Source organism: Mytilus californianus, unplaced genomic scaffold (genome assembly GCF_021869535.1).
Source record: "Mytilus californianus isolate M0D057914Y unplaced genomic scaffold, xbMytCali1.0.p SCAF_48, whole genome shotgun sequence".
In the NCBI taxonomy this organism is placed as follows: domain Eukaryota; kingdom Metazoa; phylum Mollusca; class Bivalvia; order Mytilida; family Mytilidae; genus Mytilus; species Mytilus californianus.
This window is the reverse complement of record NW_026262699.1, coordinates 1111094-1137060: the sequence shown is the minus strand read 5'-3', so window position 1 is coordinate 1137060 and position 25967 is coordinate 1111094. Positions and strand designations below refer to the sequence as shown.

General features: G+C 31.2%; 1 long non-coding RNA gene across 1 annotated transcript; it reads right to left on the bottom strand.

Moving 5' to 3' along the window:
* Nucleotides 1–421: 421 nt before the first annotated feature.
* On the bottom strand, nt 422–24945 carry LOC127700095 (uncharacterized). The gene is made up of 3 exons (XR_007981426.1): nt 24891–24945; nt 9269–9437; nt 422–483 (listed from the first exon to the last, which is right to left on the bottom strand). It is a non-coding gene; the product is annotated as an uncharacterized LOC127700095 (long non-coding RNA).
* Between the last annotated feature and the right edge of the window lie 1022 nt (nt 24946–25967).

Sequence of the window (25967 nt, the reverse complement as noted above, 5' to 3'; positions counted from 1 at the left end):
GTTCGCCATCGGAGAAATTATGGTTATACAGGGCTAACACCATAATTTACCTATGCTACCTCTCAAATGTAGCCCCACAATGCTTGATCTGCAAAATAGCGTTGGCAAATTTTGGTTCTTCCCTCACCAGGGTTCGAACCCCTGCATCTGAATCATCGTCTTTATATCAGAATTAAACATGATACAAATTTCAAAAAAAAAAAAAAAAATACAATGTTAGGGGACGGGATTCCATGGATGCAATCAACATTTAAATGCCAAACAAAAAGGATCACCAATAGTTACTCCATTCAAAAGCAAAACTCCAGAAAGTCGTGCGAATGATAGTTCTAAACATACTCTGCCACTGATTGACTTAAGGTTTTGTTTTCATTTGCTTTTTGATAAAATGTTGTATCATTGTATACATACAGATCTTTTAACTCTAGTAGGTCTTGAAATGCTCCTTGTTGTATTGTAGTTAATTTGTTGTTTTGCAAATATCTGAAACAAATTAATGGTAATGTTTAATATATTTTATACTAAGAAAGCCGTTTTGATAAATATCATATAAGTTTGACCATGACGACACTTAATTAACAACTTTGATTATAGGCAAATGTAATTTACCGATGTTCATACAAGCCACGGCTGTGCAGCATATTTTCAACATGTATATGCCTCGAAATTCTAAGAGTTTAAACTTATTTTAAAATTCTGTCTTACCCCTCCCTTCACTTTGGGTCTTCCTCAGAATTCAATTTGGTCGCTGTCCATGTGTATTTATACTAATAACATTCACAAGTTGTGTCTACGAGATAAAATATAGGGCTCATATCTGGGAATCAGTAGGTAAATAAAAAAATATCGATGAATATTATATATCTCCCCAAAAGAGGCGTGGTTTGTGAAACAGCTGTATTTACAAAATACAACCATTAGGTCAACGAAAAGTTGTCATGTTGGTTAATTAACTAAAGACATCTTTATGCAAGGAATTAATTTTTTTTAAACAGCTTGATTGATTTGCTTGATTGACAGCTATAGGGGTAAATTCAGTTAAAAATCTCCCATTGACTTTAATGCTAATCTATGTCTTGAATTAAATTTATACCTTATTTACCTTTAGAAATTGGAAGCTTTCATATATCATTCATGAAAGTACAAATGTAGCACTATCTTTTGCAACAATAAAAACATAGGGTCATGCGGCATTTTTGGGCATTCACATGGCCTTGTTTACAAACAATGTAGATTCGCACTTAATTCCTTTACTGACCCCTATTACTTTTCAACCCTGTAGTAAAAAAAATTAGTACATTCAGCATTCATTTTTTTATTTTTTTAAACTCTAGTTTTGATCCATCTATCAAAAAATATTTATTACAAACATTATCTACCAATCAGAAGAGCACAGGACTTCAGTTTTGTACAGAAAGCTCTCCCCCAAATGGGCGGTCCCTGATGACATATATTTATTTACTGAATTTACCCCTATATTGATTATGTCATTTAAATTTCTAATGAAAGTTTAAATCATTACATTTAGAGCGGGTATATATTTTTGTAAATTTCATATAATTTTTCCCGAAAGTAGTCCTCTACACTATAAATAGAGAAGTTGCAATTTCTAAAATTTGTATTTATTTTCTTTAAAAAAAAATGCACTACGAGATAATTGTGTGCTCGAGCATGAGGGAGAAATTCTGTGAAAGTAAAGGATTTCATTCTACTTTTTTTTTTAGAAATTCTGTATAAATATCCCATTTTCGTATTTTATGGGCAAAATAAGCATTTTATATCTATTTCCATTTTTATGCCTAATTGGCATGCTGATTTTCTATCAGACAGGTTTGGAAGTTGTGTTTCTGTGCTTATTTAAAGTTTCCTGAACTATTTGCGAACTCTAAATTTAGAGGGAATTATATCATCACAAAATATGTGAAAAATATGTTGTATGACGGGCTTTGGTCACCTGTCTTGTTTAATGCTAATGAAACGTGAAGAGCATTGTACATAAAAGTTGAAGTCCATCACAAATATTCTAATAAATCTGTAAAAAAAAAATCCCTTTACAATGGTGATTGTACCTGATATATTCCTGTCACGTAGTGTTATCATTTTAGCAGTATTTTTAACATTGTCATATAAGCGGGAGGTATGGCTAGCCATAAACCCAGGTTCAACCCACCATTTTTTCTTAAAATGTCCTGTACCAAGTCAGGAATATGGCAGTTGTTATTTACAGTCCGTTTCTATGTATGTTGGCATTTGCTTTTGTTGTAGTTCAGTGTTTCTGTTGTTCCGTTGTTTTCCTCCTATAGTTGATGCATGTGTTTCACTCGGTTTTAGTTTGTAACCCGCATTTGTTTTTGCTTAATCGAATTATGACTATTGAACAGCGGTATAATACTTTTGCCTTTATTTACCTGTGTCATTTCATATACATTGTACTACTTGGATTTTGTTTTGTTGGATAGTACTTGGTTTACATACATGTCTGTTACGAATAAAATTAAATGCAAGTTTTCCACTGAAAGGTATACAAAATTTCATCAGACCATACTGTCTGCAATAAAAGTTGAATGCAAGAGTCCTTCTGCATTCATACTTTTTGTATCATGACATCTCAGCATAGAAATTAGAACAAAGTAACAAATATATCTTCTGTATGCATTTGTATATATAAATATGTATTAAGGCCTAAATTGACCAAACATAATTTCAGTTTGACACGGCTTAAGACCATTTTATAGTCATGTGGTATGATATGTGTAACTTTCCTTTCCAACCAAAGTACATTAAAATGTCTGAAAGAATTATCTATTACGAAACAACTCCAGAAATGTTACATTGGAAGAAAATATTGCATGTTCATATTAGGCCTCGATTCGTTCCAAAATCATTATTTTCAGACACAGCCTAATATTGATTTTTCAAACTTTTGAATCATGTAATAAATCTGATACATCAAATGACTGGTCATTTGCTTTAAATACCCGATATGTTATATAAAATGACATTGAAAAAAGCAAAGTTTTGAAATACTTAATTTTCTTAGACCCAAATCGTGATAGTTGAAATTATTCGATATAACCGTCAAAAATAAACACACAACGTTCAAAGTTGAATTGACAATTTTGGCTTTAATTTTACATATGGTACAACGATTTTATTAGAAAAAAGTGTTTCACCAAACTCCGCATATGTGACCACAATCTTAAAATTCAAAAGGGTAGATATTTAAAATATTTATCGAGAAGATAGACTTTGCAAACTATGCAATGTTCTTGAAAACGAGGAACATTTCCTCTTGGAGTGTAGTATAAATAATAAATTAATGTTGGATGTGTTTAACATGTTTAAAAAATTAAAATAGGAAGATGAATTTATGTCACTTTCAAAAGACCAAAAAAATATTAAATTATCAAACCCTATATCAATAGAACATGTGAAACTAATCGGCTATTTTTTAAAACAGTCATTAGAACTGAGGACAGAAGAAGCTAAGTTTTTCATGCGTTTTAATATATAAATATTTCTTGGCTGCATTAATGATTAATAATAATTCATGTTCAATTTATATTGCACTGATATATATATTGACCTGCTAGTCATAATCATACTGATGAAGGATATCTGTTATCCGAAATATTTATAAATAATTACATTTATAGTTTTCTTTTTTTGTTATTGGTGTTGTTTTGTACACTTTTCAGGCGTTTATATATATAAACATATATTTATATATATATGAGTCTAAAAAGATTGTGTAACAATACCGATAAATAGATGGAAAACAAAACACTAAAATGTGCTGAATATCATCGCACAAAGATGGAAAAACTGAACAGATGATATAAATTATACAATAATTGCAAATAATTCGGCTCAACAAATGGCCTTCATCAGTGTTAAAAGTTTTAACAATACTGATATATAATGTATAAGGTGTAAACATAGATCAGTAATAATACAGGTAAGTTTTGGTCGATTGATTTTAATCCAAAATCCTGAATATCATAATATAAACATTAGACTGTAAATTTAATTATTTCTTTCTATTGATTCCATCTGGATGGAGGACACCCAGTGTTTTTATCCAAAACTTCTCCCGATTCTCTCTTTGCTTATTGTGCCATGTACAATCCTGTTCGATCACAAGGATCTTCATGTGATCAAAATCTTTCAGATTGTGATCTTGTAACCTGAAGTGTTGGCTGACAGGAATATACGGTTTTTTTTGTGAGGTCACTCCTGTGGCCATTAAGGCGTTTGTGAAATGGCTGCATAGATTCACCAACATATTGGAGACCACATATAGGACACTCAAGAACGTAAATCACGTTTGAGCTTTTGCAGTTGACATTGCAGAAGATCTTGTATGTATTTTCTGTGGTCTTACTGTGAAATGTTGATGAATGCTGCAATTGGTTGCAACATTTGCAGCGCTTATCCCCACAAGGCTGGCAATTACCTACAGTATGGTTAGGTTTGGAAAGGTCAGCACGGACAAGTATATTTCTCAGGCTGTTAGGTTGTTTGAAGGCAATCATGGGAGGCTCAAGAAAGATTTTGGATAACTTAGAATGTTTCTCGATTGCTGTCCAATGATCACGAATGGTCTTGAAACTATTTCTCAGGCATGGATGTATATATAAGTGCCTACAAATAGCAGCACATGACATACAAATCTATGGGAGTGTGGATTAATCAGTACAGAGATTAATTCAATTACACAAATAAAATTATAGATTGCCTAACAATGTAATTTTAACACACTATTTAATATGTAAATATAAGAATGTTTAAAATATTTAAAAGTTTATTTCCAAATCATAGAAGTCAACACCGAGTGGGACACTACGGCGAGAAGGAGAAGAGAAAATTTTTGGATCCACCAACTCCACACTTTAGAACCTGATGGTCTTAACGAAAAAGATGAGAAAAGATACAGGAAAGATAAAGAATAATTTAGTACACTGCATCGTCCTTTTTATCCTGTAATATTGACCAATGGACGTTGCTAACTTCAACTAACTATTTTGTAAAAATCTTGAACTTCGTCAAAATTATGTAAAAAAATTATATTCAAGGCAGCTAAATTCAAGTGCAACATATACATTAAGCTGCAAAAGTTTCTTATCATCTACATCCGATTTCACCTGGATAGATGCACGCTTGATAAAGCTAGTTAGTCTAGCGAAATATTGCGTTTATTTTCATCATTTTGTAAATATTTTAAACATTCTTATATTTACATACTAAATAGTGTGTTAAAATTACATTGTTAGGCAATGTATATATATATATATATATATAAAACGTCTGAATAATAGTCAACGATTTTTCCCACGAGGGCGCTGGATCGTTACGAGTAACGATACATGTACACAATAAATAAATTGTATAAACGCCTTAAAAGTGTACACAACAACACCAATAACAAAAAAAGGAACTATAAATGTAATTATTTATAAATATTTCGGATAACAGATATCCTTCATCAGTAAATATGATCGTGATGTTGAATGAATCATATATCAGTCTACTTAGATTAAACTATAACAATCTTGAAATTTATACAATAAAAAAGTTAAACCGAACATCAGGTAAGACGCTTGCACAATTCTAAATATGTGTTAAACACGACATAGGTTATATGACTAATTACAACAGAGAGTTCAAATATATGCTTTAAATAGAAATAATAATGTGCGATATGAACTAGCACAATTCTAAAGCTTTAACGGTGACGACAGTTACAAGAACGATTGCGTCAATAAGAATTCCAAATAAACAGCACTGAACGATCTAAATTTGTAAAATTTCAAATTTGACAACGGTAAAGTAGTTACAACAGAGTCTGCGTATTTAAACATCGCAAACAAACGGCCGTTTATAGACATCCTTTTCATAGGATTGTCCATATTTTGAGTTAGAGCTGGCAGATTTTTCTATAACTTTGATACAGTTTGTCCAAAGAGTAATACACTACACAGTAAAAACCTTTTTAAAATACAGCTTTTGTGATATTTTTAATTTGTAATTATTGTATAAAAGAAATGCACTATCGGACTCGGACTTTTTTTAAACCGAGTTTTACTGTGCGTATTGCTGTGTGTTTGTTTTTTCTACATGGGCTAGAGGTATAGGGGGATGGTTGAGATCTCACAAAAACATGTTTAACCCAGCCGCATTTTTACGCCTGTCCCAAGTCAGGAGCCTCTGGCCTTTGTTAGTCTAGTATAATTTTTTATTTTAGTTCAAATATATGTTTTGGAGTTTAGTATGACGTCCATTTTCACTGAACTAGTACACATGTTTGTTTAGGAGCTCTTTGGTCGGGTTGTTGTCTCTTTGACACATTCCCCGTTTCCATTCTTAATTTTATTATGGAATAACTGAGTTCACGGGTCAATAACGAACTTAATAATCAGCAGAAATAAATTTGTCTTTGTTGAAGTAGTTCTTTGTTTTTGTTGTGATTATGATTATATTACAATGCTGACGGCTGTATGCCCATTTGAAGTGAGATGTTTAGCTAGCTATAAAATCAGGTTTAATCCACCATTTTCTCCAATAGGAAATGCCTGTACCAAGTCACGAATATGACAGTTGTTTTCTATTCGTTTGATATGTTTGGGCTTTTTTTATAAAGGGCTTTACGTTTTGACACAAGAAACAAGACTAACAAAAGAGGGACAAAAGATACCAGAGGGACACTCAAACTCATAGATCGAAAACAAACTGACAACGCCATGGCCAAAAATAAAAAGACAAACGGACAAATAATAGTACAGATGACACAACATAGAAAACCAAAGATTAAACAACACGAACCCCACTAAAAACTGGGGGTGATCTCAGGTGCTCCGGAAGGGTAAGCAGATCCTGCTCCACATGTGGCACCCGTCGTGTTGCTTATGTTATTACAAATCCGGTAAATAGTCTAATTTGGTAAGTCACATTCGTGAAAAGGGAGGGTATTGTAGTTACGACATAAGGAACATATCCGTGAAATCATCTGTGAAACGGTTATTCCATGACGTTCAACCAACTCGTGATGGCGTCCGAAAAAAAGATAGAGGTTTCTGACTTAGGACAGGCGCATAAAAGCGACGGGGTTAAACATGTTTTGTGAGATCTCCACCCTTTCCCATACCTCTAGCCAATGTGAAATAAACAAACACACAGGAAAACGCACAGCTAGTAAAACTTAGTTCAAAGGAAGTCCAAGTCCGTTGTTAGAATAGGTAACAATAGAAACTAGGCAAAATGAAGACGATAACATAAATTAACATACGACTACTAGCAGTTATAAACATGCCAGCTCCAGACCTCAATTAAACTGATTGAAATATTTATTGTCTTCATCATATGAAAATCAAGCACAATCCCTCCCGTTAGGGGTTAAGTATCATACCATCATAAACCATACGAGGAGATTGTAACCCGTATCATGCCGACAACTGCTTTTTAGAATAAATGTGTTTATTTCCGATGCAAAGACCCTATAAGTGAATCAATATTGATTCCAAAAATTGCCATCGTTAATGACTTGTCAACAGTATCGTAAGTATACTCCTTCTGAATAAGTCTATTTAAAGGTTTGGTTAGCTTTTGATGTAAATGACGACATTTTTGTGCTCTGTATAGAATATTACCATAAATGATGAGAAATTAAATACCTGAAAGTATAAGATGTCTGCAATTTATTTATATTTTCGAATGATGTCCTTATACCGATGATAGAATTAAGTAAAAGTGTTAACAAGTTTTTGATATTCAAACATGTCAAAAACACTGGTGTAATGATTTTTTAGTATTACAGATGTTTCTTTCTTTAAAATCAAATAAGTTGTTACATACACAAGTGAATCGACCTAGATGAGATACATTAACACCATAAGATGGTGCCGAGGGAACGTCACCATCTACAAACGGATTATTAACAATAGGAATGAATAATCATCTCTTTTATCGTAAATTTTAGTATTAAACTTCCCTATAAAGATATAGATAAACAACAATGTACCTTTAGTTTATAAGAACATTTATATATAATACATTTATTGACAAATATGATTTAAAACTTCTTCAACCCTAAAGGACGTAGCTCCTAGTAACATTCATGCATACAGAACGCGAATGAACATGAGCTGAAAACTATTAAAAAAAAGAAGATTATGTCTGAGAGGTTCTGAACGTATCTGAATCGAATGCATGGACAATAATTCTTGGTTATTTTAACATGTCTTATCAGATCTTAAATGCCTACAATCACTATAAGAAAGGCGACAGAAGATACGAAAAAAGTGTATTTCTCTTGCTGACATTTCAGTTGATTAAGACTTCATCACACATGTCGCACCGATGTCCCGGTTTCCAAACAAATTTGTACCAGTGAGACCAGAAACCTCTTACCCTTCATCATTGTTTTTGGTTGGGAAATCTTAAAGGGGCATTAGCAACGTGATAAAAAAAAAATTAAAATATGATTTTTTTTGTTGTTCAATCATTAATGAAAGTGAAAAAGTGGAATAATAATTCGCTTTAGCAGCCAGTTTGGTTCAATTTTGTCAAAATAAGCGAGGAAACATCGTAGATGAATAATTCACTTGCAAGTGAATAATTCGACCTCATCGAATCCGTATTCATGTGTGACCTTCAATATAACCTATTTGCTGGAGATTGGTTATGCATGTATTAGTCATGTTCAGCCATTAAAAGGAAATGAATGTCAACATTGAAAGTGAAACAAAGGTGAACCATTCCGTTGACTGATTCGATCCACAAAAAGTTATTCTTATAGAGGTAAAAACGTTGATTAACTTATTTTTTAACCCATAGCAATGAAATCAAACAATCTTCGGAGGTCATCTCGATGGTTAATTAGATGGCGTTCAGACTCAAAATACACACAAAATGATGATATAAGTTTTAGTATGTTATAAATCAAATATGAGAATTCGAGTCAAATCGGTGAACATGAATTTGGTAGCTAATGGCCTTTTATTTTGTGTAGATTTTGTAGAGGGTTGTTTGTCTATTCGTCGCATTGTTTTGTCATTGCGTTGTCTGATTTTATCGCCTCATGATTTTGATTGCTCATTGGTATATCCCCCTCATTTGAATATTTAAACGTTTAGTTTCGGAATAATCAATATATTTTTTTTAAAGAGCGCATGTCAAAAATATGAGTTACGTGCACTGAAACTAATAGCATTGTTTATATTATATCATATAACTATATAATTAAACTAAAAACTAAAATGTTACTACTCACAATTTGGTTGTCGAATTAGAAATGTCAGACGGAATTGTCATTAGATTGCTATTGCTGCAATCAACCGTCGTGTCCGTGCAACGGCATTCAAGTGGACACCCATTGATTGTACTTTGTACAATGAATATAATAAAGACGAGTGTACGGTGCATTGTCTCATACAATATCCCTGCAAAAAACCAATTGAACGTTAAGTGGTATTATGTTAAATAAAAGATAAGTGGTGAATGTGTTGTCAAAAAATACTAAATGTTACCATTCCACTCCAGGTAGTGTGTATGTGCAACATAATCTTCATATTTCAACAAATAGATAAAAAAGCAACATATTTGAATAACAAAAAGGTTAAATTTGTCAAACAACCGTTTGAAATATATAAGGTAGTTGTAAGAAAGACGCCGTTTACTATGAATGTTACGTCACATTTAGTAAACATACCGAATTGAAAGTCTGGATGATTTTCAGAATTGGTGAATTATACATCCCATTTTTTCTAATTAATAGTTATCAAATATCAGTTTAAAATGCTATACAGGTACTAAATTCTTTTTAAAACCTCACCAATGATTTTATACTAACAATTTATCCATCATACAATGCATGTGTAACACAGGAACAGCAAATAATAAGAATTCAGTTATACACATTCATGAATGTAGCCTTACGATTTTTAGGGTTATTGTATTTGAATATGATTACATCTTTTTTCAAGTACTTTATATTAAGAAATACTCGTTTGAGTAAAAATTGTACCAAAGCTTGCCTTTAGCCGTGAGAAAATGAAATAAGGAAGTAGAAAACTCATCAAATGTCCAAGTGAAAAGGACAAATCGTTACTAATTTACAGTATAAGTGAAGGTTATACAGTTCTTAAAATGTCACGAAAAAATATTTTAACGAATACTACAATATTCTGTTGTAAAATTATAAAATCAACCGCATTGTTAGAACTTTAACAATTAAAAAAATATATTCTTGAAAACTTAACGTACTTTTTAAGTTTTAGTTTTTATTAAACATTTCAACATAAATTTGTGTCCAATTATACATACTTTTCAGCGCTATTGCCTTCATAAATATGTAAAGTATATGAGTGTCCATAAGAATGCAAGTATCATTGAGAGAATGGATCGTGTAAATGTTATAAGTATGTTAATCCCATTTTTCTATACGTTAGGAAATTGAATATTTTAGAAGTGCAATATCATATATTTTTGACTTAGGTTTAGTAGCAATCGAATTTATGGACTTGAAGAGCAACGTTTAGTCCAATTGTTTTTGAATAAACAACCATCTAAATTAACTTTTCTTGAGATGAAAAAATACAATACAAAATACTCTTTCAGAAATCATTTACAATATTTGTATTGGAGATAGACCATGAATTTCTTAAATTCTGTAATGCTTGGTTTGTTGAGTATGATTCAAAGATTGAGTTGAAATAAAAATAAAATAATAAGCATAGTATTGACTAAGATAATTTTGATAACAATTATTTCAAAGCAGTAATATCAGAAAATTGTGGCGATACAACACTACAAGATTATTTTTTTTTCGAACTTCCGATATCCAACTAGTATAGTTCTGACAAAAACTCGCAGAATGCAAAAATTTCGTTTTACAGTTGTATAGGGAGATAAATCATACTATCCGGATCTCAAATATATAAATATCTTAATTTTTATCAAAAGTCGACATAGATCATTATAAGAATCACACGACGATGTGTTTGTGTTAAGTTCAGTCAATTAATGAAAGTCGATAGACGTGGAGATATGAGAGGAATTAAAAGGAGACCAATCATCGAAATAGCTATATTTAAGTAAACAGAAAGATCAGAAAAATATTAGACATTTATCATAGAAGTCCAAATAAGTCGTTGTTGTGTTAGCATGTTAGATTTAAAATATATTTTACTTCATAAGTTGAAGCCAGGTAAAAATAATACATATATTTAAAGTAAAACAAACGCTTCAAATTAAAGATTGTTTTTCGATAGTTCCTTCCATTTCCTCTGGTATTTAATGGTCGTTTCGAAGTATTTGTTGAGAAGGTGAAGTACTTTACCTTGGTTATATTCTTTACTGAAAAGTTCACAAGTACTGGAGACGTTTTACGTATTTTTTTTTAATTTGAAATTACTTTATTCTGCATTCATTTATTAACAAGCTTTCGAAGTGTTTGAAATCCAAAATTATCTGCACTATAGAGTTTTAATAGATAAAATCATTAAAATTGCTTCATTATAATAAATGCACCGTCATTTTTAAACGCTACGCTTCGCATGATATGTTTGTTAGATACTGGGATAAATAAACTTTTAAAGAAATAAACAACCTACTACAGGCTGTGATCAATCATCTAGACAAAATTATTAAAAGTTTAAAATATTAATATGTGCTCATTTTTTATATTTACTCCTCTAGTTTCTTGACATTTGTATAGCAGGAAAGCGGCTTTTGTTCATGAATTTGTTTTATAATACTTGTTATTTATCTTATACCGATAACTACTGATGTTATAAAATATCTGCTTATGACCCGAAACAAAGAAATCATTTACAATATTTGTATTGGACATAGACCATGCTTTTTTTTATTCTGTAATATCCCAAATTCTGTAATGCTTGGTTTGTTGAGTACCATTCAAAGATTGAATTGAAATAAAAATAAATTAATAAGCATAGTATTGACTAAGATAGTTTTGATAACAGTTATTTTAAAGTAGTAATATCTGAAACATAATGGCGATACAACATTACAAGATTATTGTTTTTCGAACTTCCGATGTCCAACTAGTATAGTACTGACAAAAACTCGCAGAATGTAGAAATTTCGTTTTATAGGTGTATAGGGAGATAAACCATACAATCCGGATCTCAAATATATAAATATCTCCATTTTTATCAAAATCAATAAATGCACCGTCATTTTTAAACGTTACGCTTCGCATGATATGTTTGTTAGATACTTGGATAAATAAACTTTTAAAGAAATAAACAACCTACTACAGGCTGTGATCAATGATCTAGACACAATTATTAAAAGTTTGAAATATTAATAAGTGCTCATTGTTTATATTTACTCCTCTAGTTTCTTGACATTTGTATAGCAGGGAAGCAGCTTTTGTTCATGATTTTGTTTTAGAATACGTGTTCTTTATTTTATAGATGATGGTAATTTATATGAATTTTAGATCCCGCATGTGAAATAACTCGTTTTACTCGCGAGACTTTTCCTGCCAATTTCAGATCACGACAGATATGTTCCAATTGTCGTAACCACAATTCCGTCCCTTTCTTTATTCGAATGTGACCTACCGAATAAAACTTATTACCGGGTTTGTACTTATACAGTCAACAAGATGTGTGCCACATGTGGTGCAGAATCTGCTTGCCTTTTCGGAACACCTGAGATCACCCCAATTTTTGGTGGGGTTCGTGTTGTTCAGTTTTCAGTTATCTTTTGTGTACTGTTGTTTGTCTGTTGTTATTTTTTCCTTTGTAGCCATTGCGTTGTCAGCTTATTTTCGACTTATGGGGTTGAATGTCCCTTTGTAATCTTTTGCCTCTCATTCTATACATTTACTAATCTATAAATAGTTATCAGATTATTAACGAGTTTTATCAATTCAATAAAAAAAACGAAGATTTAAACAACTTTTTAATTTTAGCAAACATGTGTCCTAATATTGAGATATGTATGCAAGGAATATTTAAAACTTTTATATTCTGATGTCAAATGAATAGAAGAAAAACAACACATATGAAATATAATTTTCAAGATTCTAATCTAACATAAGAATATTTTGTGTGTCCCAAATTTATTAAGGCCCTTACAAGTTCTTCGGTTCAATTTATTATGCAAACATGACAATTCATGTCTTCTTTCAAGAATAAATATCATATTATGTCCATTTCATCTGCATTTAAAATACAACTTGTAATTGCTATCAAAGTAGATGTAGATACTTATTCCTTTATTGGTAAATTAACTTAACAACTTGGGAATTGATGAATCAATTAAGGATAAACCCTGTCCACAAACAACTATTGATTTAACCTATCAACGTTCCCTTCTGAATTGTATCAATCAAAAGTCAATAATAAAAAAAACTGATAACTACTGATGTTATAAAATATTTGCTTATGACCCGAAACAAAGTGTCGGGTTCACGTTGTTTAACTCCTGTCCATTCGAGTTTCTAGCTAACTCCTAAAGTTCGTAGATCTGTAAAAAATGAGCTTATTATCAGTATTTTGATTTTTTTTAATTCTCCACAAACGACAGGTTGTTGAACTAAAAGTGTGCATATCACATGTTTAATCACGTTGTTGATTTTCGTAAAATATTCAATAAATGATAGGGTGTTGAACTTTTTTCATTTTCTGTAATTATTAGGCATGCAGGTTACATGATTACGGCGGTTTCCGTCTACATGGTCTACTGTTTTTAAGCTTGCACTTTTATATTATCTGGAGTGTTTGTTCATATTTATAAGGTGTGCATATAAATATCACGGGTTTGAGTTTTCCTAAAAATTTAGGCAAATGACAGTATTCTTAATTTAATTGTCTTTTTTGGTGAACCTATGCATACAGGGTGGATAGTTTTCCGGGTATCGTCTCCTACAGTTAACAAACAAAAAACTTTATTTTTATACAGGCATTATTATGAATATTACTGGCGTGACTATTATGTGGAATTTGATTTTCTTAAAACTTTTCACAAATGACAAAATATTTGATATAGGGGCATAACATTTATTTGAATCATATCAAATTATAATTTATATAGCTGTTTTCGAAATACTAGTACAATGTTTGTGGAACTATCTTTATGTATGCATTGGGACCATCATTTTTGTCTGGTTTCAAATTAGATGTCTTAAATTGTTAAATAAAAATTGGACCTTGTTGAATAGATCATTAATATATCAAATATAGATTTTGTCATTTATCAGATTCAGTGTATTTAGGATCTACCTTTTAAAAAAAGTCTGTTCTAAATTAAATCACTATTTAAAAAAAATGTTTTGGTAAAAACAAATCAAAAGATTAACAAATATATGATCGGATTTGTAATAACATAAGCAACTCGACGGGTGCCACATGTGGAGCAGGATCTGCTTACCCTTCCGGAGCACCTGAGATCACCCCCAGTTTTTGGTGGGGTTCGTGTTGCTTAGTCTTTAGTTTTCTATGTTGTGTCATCTGTACTATTATTTGTCTGTTTGTCTTTTTATTTTTGGCCATGACGTTGTCAGTTTGTTTTCGATCTATGAGTTTGACTGTCCCTCTGGTATCTTTCGTCCCTCTTTTTTAACATGCACAAAATTTACATATGGTACTTAAAGGTATATGCAATTAGCCAATAAGTACGAAAAACGCTTGCTAGGTACTATATTTTTATAGTGCTTGTTCAAATATGTGACTATCAATAAAATTTTCAGGCTTATGGTGATATCTTGTCTAAAATAGGCGTTTTGCATATAAAGCCAGTACATATTAAAACAAAACTTTCTACCAAGTTATGATGACATATATATTTGTTGTATTGACATTAAATGTGCCTTTTTGAATATCGACATAAGACTCTGTATTCGATGGCGAATTTTTTTATAAACGATCGCACTAATTGATAAGTGCAAAAATTTTGTATGTTATGGGCGCTGGAAAATCTCCAACGTATCTAAATAAAAATTTAAATGTATAAAAATTACTGTATTACAAACAGTTCTTTGCATCTCATATATGCATTTGATATGGTACATTAATTTTAATATATCTAATGGTTCTATTTGATGAAAATCTATCGAGCAGAGAATATTGATTTATTGTTCTAAATTTATTCAGGTTAAGATAATGTTTCCTTCAATTAATGACTTCAAACTACTTCGGAACTTATATAATTCATATTATACCAGCAAAAAAGAAAAAGTACTGTTCTTTTTCTTCTCAAATACATTGATACGACAATTACAAATGAATTGAGCATTACTAGTATTTGCTTGAATCTCGCGGAAATAAGATTTAATTTCAATTTATATATCAATTTTGGGGACGGGGGAACCGACGAATGGGCTGAGCCGAGGTTACCTGTATTGTAAATGTCACTCATAACCTTGCTTCAGTGCCCTCCTCTAAATCGCCTTTTTAAAATCCTTGATTCGGAATTGGAAGAATATTAAATATATTTTGAATCTACATGCACACCAATGTTTTTACTTTTTTGGAAATGTGTATTTGTTCTTTTATGTTTATGTCTATATAACTTAATTTTGGATGTAACACGTCTTCTGATTGGCTATAAGTTTTTTGTCTATACTGTTTATAGACATAATTTAGTCATGTGACAGTGACGTCATCAACGTTTTTTCATGATTTACTCCATCATATATGAAATTTAGAATTAAATTGTAAGGAATGACTGTAATATTTTTTTCTGTCCATTTGAAATTACCTCAAAAATATGGTGCACACTTTTAAATAGCTTGTTACCCGGGTTATTCAGTGTGCACCACATTTTTGATGTTATTTCTTCATAGACATAAACAATTTTACTGTCATTCCCTAAGAAGATATTTTGAGGATTTGGACTTCTAATTATATACATATATATATACATATGTTTATCTATATACATCACTCATTTTCGTGTCAATCGTTTTCTTTCAGCTGTCCTTAATATATGTAAATGCAACTTACATTAAATGATCAGTATTATTCTCTCAATGACTTTATTAATGTATTTTTATTGAAGTTAAAATAGTTTACAATTCTTTACACATTTATGGTATAATACCACTAATTCATAGCCCCATTGGTTTCTATGTTAAATTCTGCAATTTCAAGCATTTATGGCTACAAAAAAAACGTAAAATGGTCCAACACAAAAAAGACAAAAAAGACAATTAAACAGCAAGTTGTACTGAAAAAAACTTGCGTGTTGCGGTTAAACCATATCTGGCTTAATTGTGCTTATAATAAACCAATGCCAGAATATGAGGCTAGGAATATGTATTCCGAGAAGAGATACATCAGGTGCACCCTACTCTTAAATCCGCCCTTGAGCTCTAATAATAGATCAACTTATTATTGATCGTTTTGATCATTTACCTGTATTATACATTTGAACATCTGAATGAATAAGCAAGCTCCGTACTATCTTTTATGTGACATTTTTTCAATTTTTCTATTTTTGGAGGGTTTCAAAATTTAAAATCTAGGAAGTAATATTTCTGATTTTATATTTGCATTGGTATTTTCTTAGTTTGAATAATGCAAAAAAAAAAGAAATTTTTAATTTACTTTTGGGGGGGGGGGGGGGAAGGTGGGGGCGGTAGTTGAACAAATTTTGTTGAGTTGTCTCCTTCACCCAGATATAATTTTTTACATCATACGTCACAAAATAATTATGTTGCATAACAACTTTGACATAAATTTTTGCATGAAGTGAATGGTCCTTGATGTCCAAAAATTGAGTCCCATGACATCTTTGATTATTATTACATAAAAAGAAATCCCTCAAACGGGTCTTTCGTATGATTCGTCAAGCGTACGTACCTATCGACAAATTGTAAGAAAGCTCTATTAGAGCGTACTGGTTCCCAGAAGTTTGATAGTACAAAAACAGGTACTTATCTGAACAACAGGGCAAATGTGCCCTCCTATTATAATATTATATACTTATTTATTAATCAAAAGAAACATCCAACAACGATTTTACAGTGATTCCAAGTCCCCAAGCTTTCATTTGATACCTAAACTACCCAAATATTTCACCTGTTGACAAAGATACAGTTATGCATAGGAACTATTTTGTTTAAAATAGGTACTTCTATCATGTATGTTCTTTCCGACCAGGCCTGAATTAGTGGTTCTATACCTATAGTCAAAAGCATTGAAAATCATAAATAAGAGGATGGAGGTTTTAAGTGACTATGATTTTTTTTTTGTCATTTAAAAAGTCAGATATTAAAATAAATGAAAAACTATATCGCAGAAGAGATGACAGGAAATCATTGTACTAGAATAAACCACTTCAAAAAAGTTAATCTTATTTGAATACAATACTGGTAAAACCGTAATTATCTAGCATGTTTATCTATTGTCATAAAAAATCATAAGATCAAATAAAATTAGTAGATTTAGCTAACAAAGTCCTTATATTTGAATAAAGTAACATTCATTTTTAGTGGAAAATTATTAAAACGTTAATTAAGCTATAATTAAAAATTGTTTGCTAGCCCCTCTCTGTCATTAATGTAAGATAACTCTGGTAAATTTTCCCAATATTTTATCATAATGGGGAGATAGTATAATTCGGTTTTCATTTATAGTCTTTTTCAAAAAAAGTTTAAATGTTTAATGTAGGTTCCAATCATAATTTTTCACTAAAGTTTTTGACATAAGTTTGAAGTTTCTGGAATAAAGTGGTGGTTATGGTGTTCTGTTTTTGTTTTTGTGTTTGTGCGTATGTATTTCTTGTGTATGTTTGTGTAAGGGGTGTAACATTTCATACATGTATTTGTCTTTAGGGATCAACTAATGCAGATACATTAAGACAACATGTCTGCTTCATTAGAATTCTGACATAATTGTAAACACCATATTAAAACAATAAACGCTTTTACAAGTAGCAGGATCAATGCTGTTGGGGATTATATGATGCGGACAACAACTTAAAACAGTGTATTCTTGACAGCAGAATGAAACATGTGTTATTTACCTGAATAGCATATCTCAAATTAAAAGTAGACAGAATACTTTCTATAAATGTATTACGATAATACAGCTTTAAAAGTAAACAATTTCATGATTAGTTTGAGGCAGATGCACTTTATGTACTCTCACAGTAGATTTTTTCATCACACTAAGTAACTTTATGATGAGGGTGGTTTTCAACGACCTTCAACACTGATGAGGGTCTTGTACGGTCGGTAGAAATAAAAAAGTAAATATAACTAAATAATATTTATAAAATAATGAAAGGTTCTTTATATTGGTATTTAATAATTTTAAACGTTTCAAAACAAATTAATGAAATTATAGATATACATAATTGTCTTTAATAAACAAATGATAAAAACTAAGCAAGTTTATAGATTTTGTAATGATTTGAAATTAAATAAAATAACTATACGTAAAGATAAAATTATGAACCTGTTCAAGGAAGACAATAAACGCATTGATTCGATAGACTTTTTGGAATTGAAACATAATACAAAGGGATGTCACTCTTTCATACAAATGACACATCAATAGAATTAATTAACACAACATTCGTGCTTCAGGTTCAATGAAGATTCTAAATTATCAATATAACCAAAAGTTGTAAATCTATAGGATACTGACAGCTACTGAATGCTCACCCATAGTGAAGTATATTTGTTTGGAATTTTTTAAAACCAATTCGGAAAAATGCACGAACTTCTTGACTTTCATAGCTCATAATCAACGTCTCTACACATTAATATGCTATGGTTGTTAAACATTATATGCCTCTAACAGTATAAGACACACTACAGATCTTATGCTTGCATCAACTAACCAAAGTAAAGATTCAATTAAACTGAACATTTTGACATTGTTTATTTCTTTTTTATCCGTGTCGGTTTTTAATATTATCACAACTTCCTTTAAAGATTTGACTAAATACCCACATCCCGATGTCGTCAGGTAAATACGTTAAATTATGGTATTGTATAACTGTTTTCTTATGTTTGGATTGACTACATGGTGATGTTATATTGATCATAAATGTTTGCGCACAAATTTTTAGAAAAGTTGAAAGCAAACGGGAGACAAACGTACTTTAGAAAAAGTTCATGTTTTAGATACATAGATTATCAATGATAAAATAAACATAATGACAATCTTCTCGTTGACGTTTTTTGATGTGTTCTCTCGTTTAGTTTACAGCTTTAAATCACATAATATTCATATGTAATGCATAATAGCATCCTGAACTTAAATTCAGTATATAAATAAAGGTGTCTTCTTCAAAATTTGACAAAACGCTTTTATAAAATTAACAGCGTTTTTCTTACCGTTACACTTTACATCCATAATTCTGGAAATGTCATGGCAGGTCACATATGATAAAAAAAAACATATTTAGAGTATACTAAAAATAAGGTTAAGTATGGCTAGGGGAAACAAAAATATCTATATTTAATAAATTATTTTGGTTTTTCTAAGAGCCTACATTCGAAGAATAACAACATTTCATGTACAATCAAAATACATGGACAAATATCGCCCGTTTATTTCCATTTTTTCGACTAGTGATTAGCTGCATAATTTTGTCAAGAATAATTTTCTTATTTTCAAAATATGAATTGAACTTTATTTAATTTATCGATAGAGTGAATAATTTGTTACAGCGTCCAAACAAACTTTATGTTGTCCATACACAATTGATGTTATCGTTCGGTTATTTTCTGGAATGAAGAATCGTGTCTTTGTGGAGGAACATCGACATCAAAATGTTTTTTGCAGCAAGTGACCTTCGTTTGTAATAAACAACGTTGCCGATTTAACTGAAAAGTACAATTGACATAAACTGCTTGATAAATGAATTGGGTATTGAAAATTCACTTGGAAGCTCAACATATACCACGACACTTACCAAGGAGGAAATCCTGGATAATCATTGGTCTGTTCTATGTTCCTTTGGAATTTCAACCAAAGACGAAGAACTTGATCTTCCTTCAATGTATTGGATACCTAACCTAAATAAGTGTCCTTACAAACAATGTTATATTGCTGGATCTTTCAAGTGCTCCACGAAACCTCTTTCTAAATTATTAACATCAATTTTATCAGCAATCGAATCCGGGCTTCGAAGTTATTGTGAAACTACCCATTCTAGAGGTGGCCTAGGCCTGAATCAGATGTGGATACTTAAAAATTCCAAAGATCTTTTAGAGTACATGCAATCTAAGACTCTTTCATCTTGCAATAGTATCAAAACATTTGAATTTCCTACACTTTACATGAGTATTCCCCATTCCAAACTAAAAGACAGATTGAGAGAGTTGGTGCTGCTTTGTTTCATAAAACAGAATGGCCTACGTAGATACAAATTTCTTGTCTTAGGGAGGGATAAATCGTAACAAATCACTTTTATTCATACAAAAAATTCTCTGAAACTGACATTATCCAAATGCTTGATTTTTCGCTTGACAACATATTTGTTACGTTTGGAGGATGTGTTTTTCAACAAAACAACTTGCATTCCAAAGGGAACCAACTGTGCTCATCTTCTTGTCGACTTGTTCCTTTATTCATATGAGGCTGACTTCATACAGAAACTTTTTTTTAGGAAGAAAGAAAAGGAGTTAGCAGTATATTTTAATTTCACTTTCTGCTATTTAGATAATGTTCTTTTCACTAAAGATTTCAACATTTGGAGACTATGTTGAACGCATCTGTCCAATCGAACTTGAGATAAAGGATACAACAGATACAGTTAAGTCGGCTTCGTATCTTGACTTACATCTCGAAACTGAAAATGATGGTCGGTTGAAAACAAAACTTCCCAATTGTGAACTTTCCATTTATGTAGCAACATTCCAGCAGAACCAGCATACGGAGGTTATATCTCACAGGTATTACGATATTCCAGGGCTTGTATTTTCTATCAGGATTTCCTTGATAGAGGATTGATGCTGACAAGGAAGCTAATAAACCAAGAGTGTCAAGTGGTGGAGTTGAAATCATCCCTTCGTAAATTTTATGGACGCCATTACGAATTGGTTGATCGTTATTCGGTATCCGTTTCACGGATGACAACGGATATGTCTAGTTGTCGTATCTACAATCCCGGCCCCTTTTCTCCGAATGTGACCTTCCGAATTAGACTTATCACCGGATTTGTACTATCATGAGCAACACGACAGGTGCCACATGTGGAGCAGCATATGCCTTCCCTTCCGGAGCACCTGAGATCACCCCAGTTTTGGTGGGGTTCGTGTTGCTCTGTCTTTTGTTTCCTCTGTTATGTTTTTGGTACTGTTGTTTGGCTGTTTGTCTTTTTCTTTTTTAGCCATGGTGTTGTCAATTTAATTTCGAATGAGGAGTTTGAATGTCCCTTTGGTATCCTTCGCCGCTTTTTGAAGCTATCCTACCTATTCATATTTTAGTACATGCCCTATACATTTTTATCATGTTTGAAAAATCACTATTTGAGTCAGACTATTACACCTGCTGAAACCATTTAAAAATAAAAGTATTTGCCTACCTTTTTTAATTTTTTTTTCAACACCATAGCGGAATAAAATGTATTTATTTATTCAATCTGAATATATCTTGAATGTACAAATATAAAAAATATTATAGTTTCTGGAAAGTTCGTCTATGAGTAATTTACAGGAACCCAATTTCTATTATTTCACCGGAAAGTTAAGATAAAATGACGAGATGAAAAATTTACACATAAAATCTATTATTTTTGTAATCGAAACCAATGCAAATAGACATGTGCAACGGACTCTCAGTAACTCTCAGTAATTCTCAAGACCTTATTCAAATCGATCTTGTTTCATCTGCGACCTTCACTATTTACTTTACTAGAGAAAGAGAAGATACATAAAATCTTAACACGTGACCACTATCATTCAATTAAATGGAATTTTGACCCGTTATATTCTTACAATTTGATGAAATTTCTCATACAAAATATAAATTCTAACTTTGTTTTTAACGTTGTACATGTTGTATCTTTGTATCCACAGAAAAAATTAAGTTAAATATAAGCCATTGTTTGCATGTTAATATTTTCATGTGAAAAAATCTTGACGATTGAACAATGTAACTAAACTGTTCTGCTAAAGATTCGATGAAAACCCGTTGTTTATTTCGAGACACAAAACAATGCATTAGATACCATCAACAGCATCCTTGAATTTTAGATATATAAGTGAACAATTAATTTTGTATGACACCAATGACAGAAAAAAGACTAGAAAATGAGCTAGGAATTACGAATAAATGTTGAAAACATGTTCACCAAAAGTGACAAATATTTTTTATAAACAAAATGTATCATTTAAATCATGTCATAACATAACTGTCTTCTTGGAGGATAGTACCCTTAAACCTTAGATATTTTTTTGGATGATTACTTGTACTCAGATTTATTAACGATATAATGGGTCTGTGTCTCAAAATAAAATCAATTAATAAAACATCTTTAGAAAAATGTATTTAATACTTATTATTCTCAACCCAAACATTTTTATTCGTTGGCTATCATTTTCCGTCAAATCAATAAATATTAGAATAATGCAATAGAATAGAAAATTTAAAAAAACCCATTTACTTAAAAATTCCATTGTAATGCGATATCATCCGAATTTGGAGCGCACGCGTTACGGAATAACGTTCATTTCATTTGTATGACGTCATGTTTTTATATGACATTAATGCGCAAAAGATCATTCATGGAATTTTGCTGAATTTAAATGTATTTAATTTTATAGATTTGTCCGAGCTCTAATGCATTAATTATTTTTGTTCTCCATTAGAAGAATAACAACGGTTCTGTAGCATTTCTTTCAATTTCAATTTTAAAACAGCAAAATCGAAATATTGTTTGCACATAGATTACGATACATTGGGATTTTTATGGGAAGTATATTATAACAGCAATAAATACGTACATCTTTGAGTCTGCACTTAGTATAGATAGAATTTTTTATGAAACGTTTCATGTTTTTTTTTTTTTTTGTTCTTCACATTGAAGACATTTTCCACATTGTTCACATTGTTCCTACCGGTTTCACTCCTGACGGAAGATATTCATGGTAAACATATGTACAATCCCACAAAAAACTATATATATATAGATAATTTAGCTGATCTGTAATATTCCATCTTCATACCTTATATACCATGTACTGTGTTACGACGCTAGATAAAAACTGACGAGGACAGATAACACCCGGCCACCAAAAGCTTGATTTTTATCGAGTCTAGGTGGTCGAGTGGTCTAGCGCGCCGTTCATAGTGCAAGGCGATTTGGTGCCACGATATCTCAGTAGCATGAGTTCGAATCCCGGCCAGGGAAGAACAAAAATTTGCTTCCATAAATTTACAGATCTAACATTGTTGGGCTGTTATTTAGACGGATATATGTATATATATCTATATATATAAAGTGCCCAGAAAATCAACCTAACGATGTTAGAGTAGATCTGATTCTTTACTACCTCCCCGAGCGGGGCTGGAACTTGCACTTTTTATTTCTCACTTCTACGACAACATCGCCTCGCATTACGCAGACGCCTTATCCCCTCCTCTAACTATAGCTGATATAAAATCAGCTTTCGTTTCGGGAGGTGTTACCCTCATGTAGGAATTAAAAAAGGCCATCTAACACAATACACGAATAACCCCAAGTCTAAATTGAAAACAACGTTCAAACCTATGATTGCGTTTGATAAAACCCGCATTTTTTATACGTGTGCATGCAAAACAAATTTCTTTGTAGAGGGGTCTAAATACAGCACAAACAACATTTTCCAAAAGACCAAAAAAGTGAAAAAGTATATTTAAACAAAACGCTTTTCACTAACAGGTCAAACAACGGATGTTCTTAAATACTGCTGACTGCCGTGGCGATTGCCAAATAAACGGATCACGAGATGAAACAAAATGAATCTTAATTATTAATTTAATACCAAACAGAAAACAATAAAGTTGCGGAAAAGATGCTATACCGTAAACATGAGGTGCAAAAATTGGTACACCATATCCGGATTTCGACAATTAATGTCTCTTCAGTGATGTTAGGAATCGAAACGGTATTTGGAAGGCCATATAATTTACCTCAATTTAGGATTGACTCTTAAATTTTGAAAAAAATAAAATAGGATGAACGGATTATATAAACTCGAAGGCAAAAATAATACAAGCCCAAACGAAAAAAAATATAAACAAGTCTAAATTGAAAACAACGTTCAAACCTATGATTGCGTTGGATAAAAACCGCAATTTTTATACGTGTGCAAGCAAAACAAATTTCTTGGTAGAGGGGTCTAAATACAGCACAAACAACATTTTTCAAAAGACCAAAAAAGTGAAAAAGTATATTTAAACAAAACGCATTTGACTAGCAGTTCGAACAACGGATGTTCTTAAACACTGCTGACTGCCATGGCGATTTCCAAATAAACGGATCACCAGATGTAACAAAATGAATCTTAGTTATTAATTTAATACCAAACAGAAAACAATAAAGTTACGGAAACGAAGGTATAACACAAACATGAGGTGCAAAAATTGGTACACGATATCCGGATTTCGACAATTAATGTCTCTTCAGTGCTGTTATGAATCGAAACGGTATTTGGAAGGCCTTATAATTTACCTCAATTTAGGATTGACTCTTGAATTTTGAAGAGTCGAAATAGAATGAACGGATTATATAAACCAGAAGGCAAAGGATATATATGGCATGAGTTTGAATCCCGGTGAGGGAAGAACAAATTTTTCTTCTGCAAATTTGCAGATTTAACATTGTTGTGCTGATATTTATAGTAATTATGTATATTTATATAGATATATACATACATTGTATTTATATAAATATATATTCAAGAAAAATTAAACACTTACTTATTTATAACAGTTTACAGATAGTAATTTTCTCCAGATTAACTTTCTGTGTATGAGTCGCAGCGAAATATTTGTGAAAAAGATATAACCAATTTATATTGCTGTAATTTTTTGTTTGAGGCGTATTACCTTTCAAATGGAAATTATTTACACTACATGCATTGATATTTAGATGAGGGGTTTATAATTTCGATGATATATTTCAAATTCTCTCTTTGGTGTTTATTATTTTTATGGGTTCTGCATAATTGAAATCGTTTACTTCATTAAATATAGTTGCATATATTAGAGATGTTATTTGTAAAATAATTTTAAAATGTTATATTTCGCAAGCTGTTTGTGTAATAAAAACGTATCATTACAGAAAATAATTTAGATTAATTTTAATTTCAAATAAAAACTTATTCTACTAAATCTATCCCGATACACACGTTCTCTTTATTAAAGACCAACAAATTCGATTATTAATCACATGTTATTGAGTTAAAGTGCATATTTTTAATATCATTGCCTAGTTTTTATACAATGTATTTTATTTCATTAGTTACTTCAGATCAATTAAATTGTTATCCATATAAATGACAAAGTATTTTAGAGAAGTAAGGTAGACCTCTTATTACCAGCTTTAATAAAGATAAATTATATACTCACTTTATTACAACTAGTATAAATTGCACTTTTTGAAGAGCCAAAAATTCTGTATATTTTATATTTGTTAGCTGTTTGTAATAACTCAGCGCTAGGAAAATACATGTGTACTTTAAAAAGAAATCTATGCGTATGTGAATACGAAAGCCGACGTAGAATGCTTAATCTTTTGAATCCAAAAAGAGCCATGACATTGTAATTGCAATACCTCCTAAGATATCACCAAATTATATGAATATTTTCATATAACGTAAGTATGGACGTCTCGATATCAGTAGAACTGAAAACTTGTAATCATGAATACATTTAGGTAATGTCATTGATCGGACGATTGCCACTATTAAACTAAGGATTGCTAACACAGTTTTCTGTGTGGTTCGCTTTATATCTACATGTTAGTTACTGTGTGGTGTACAAATTGTTTTACAG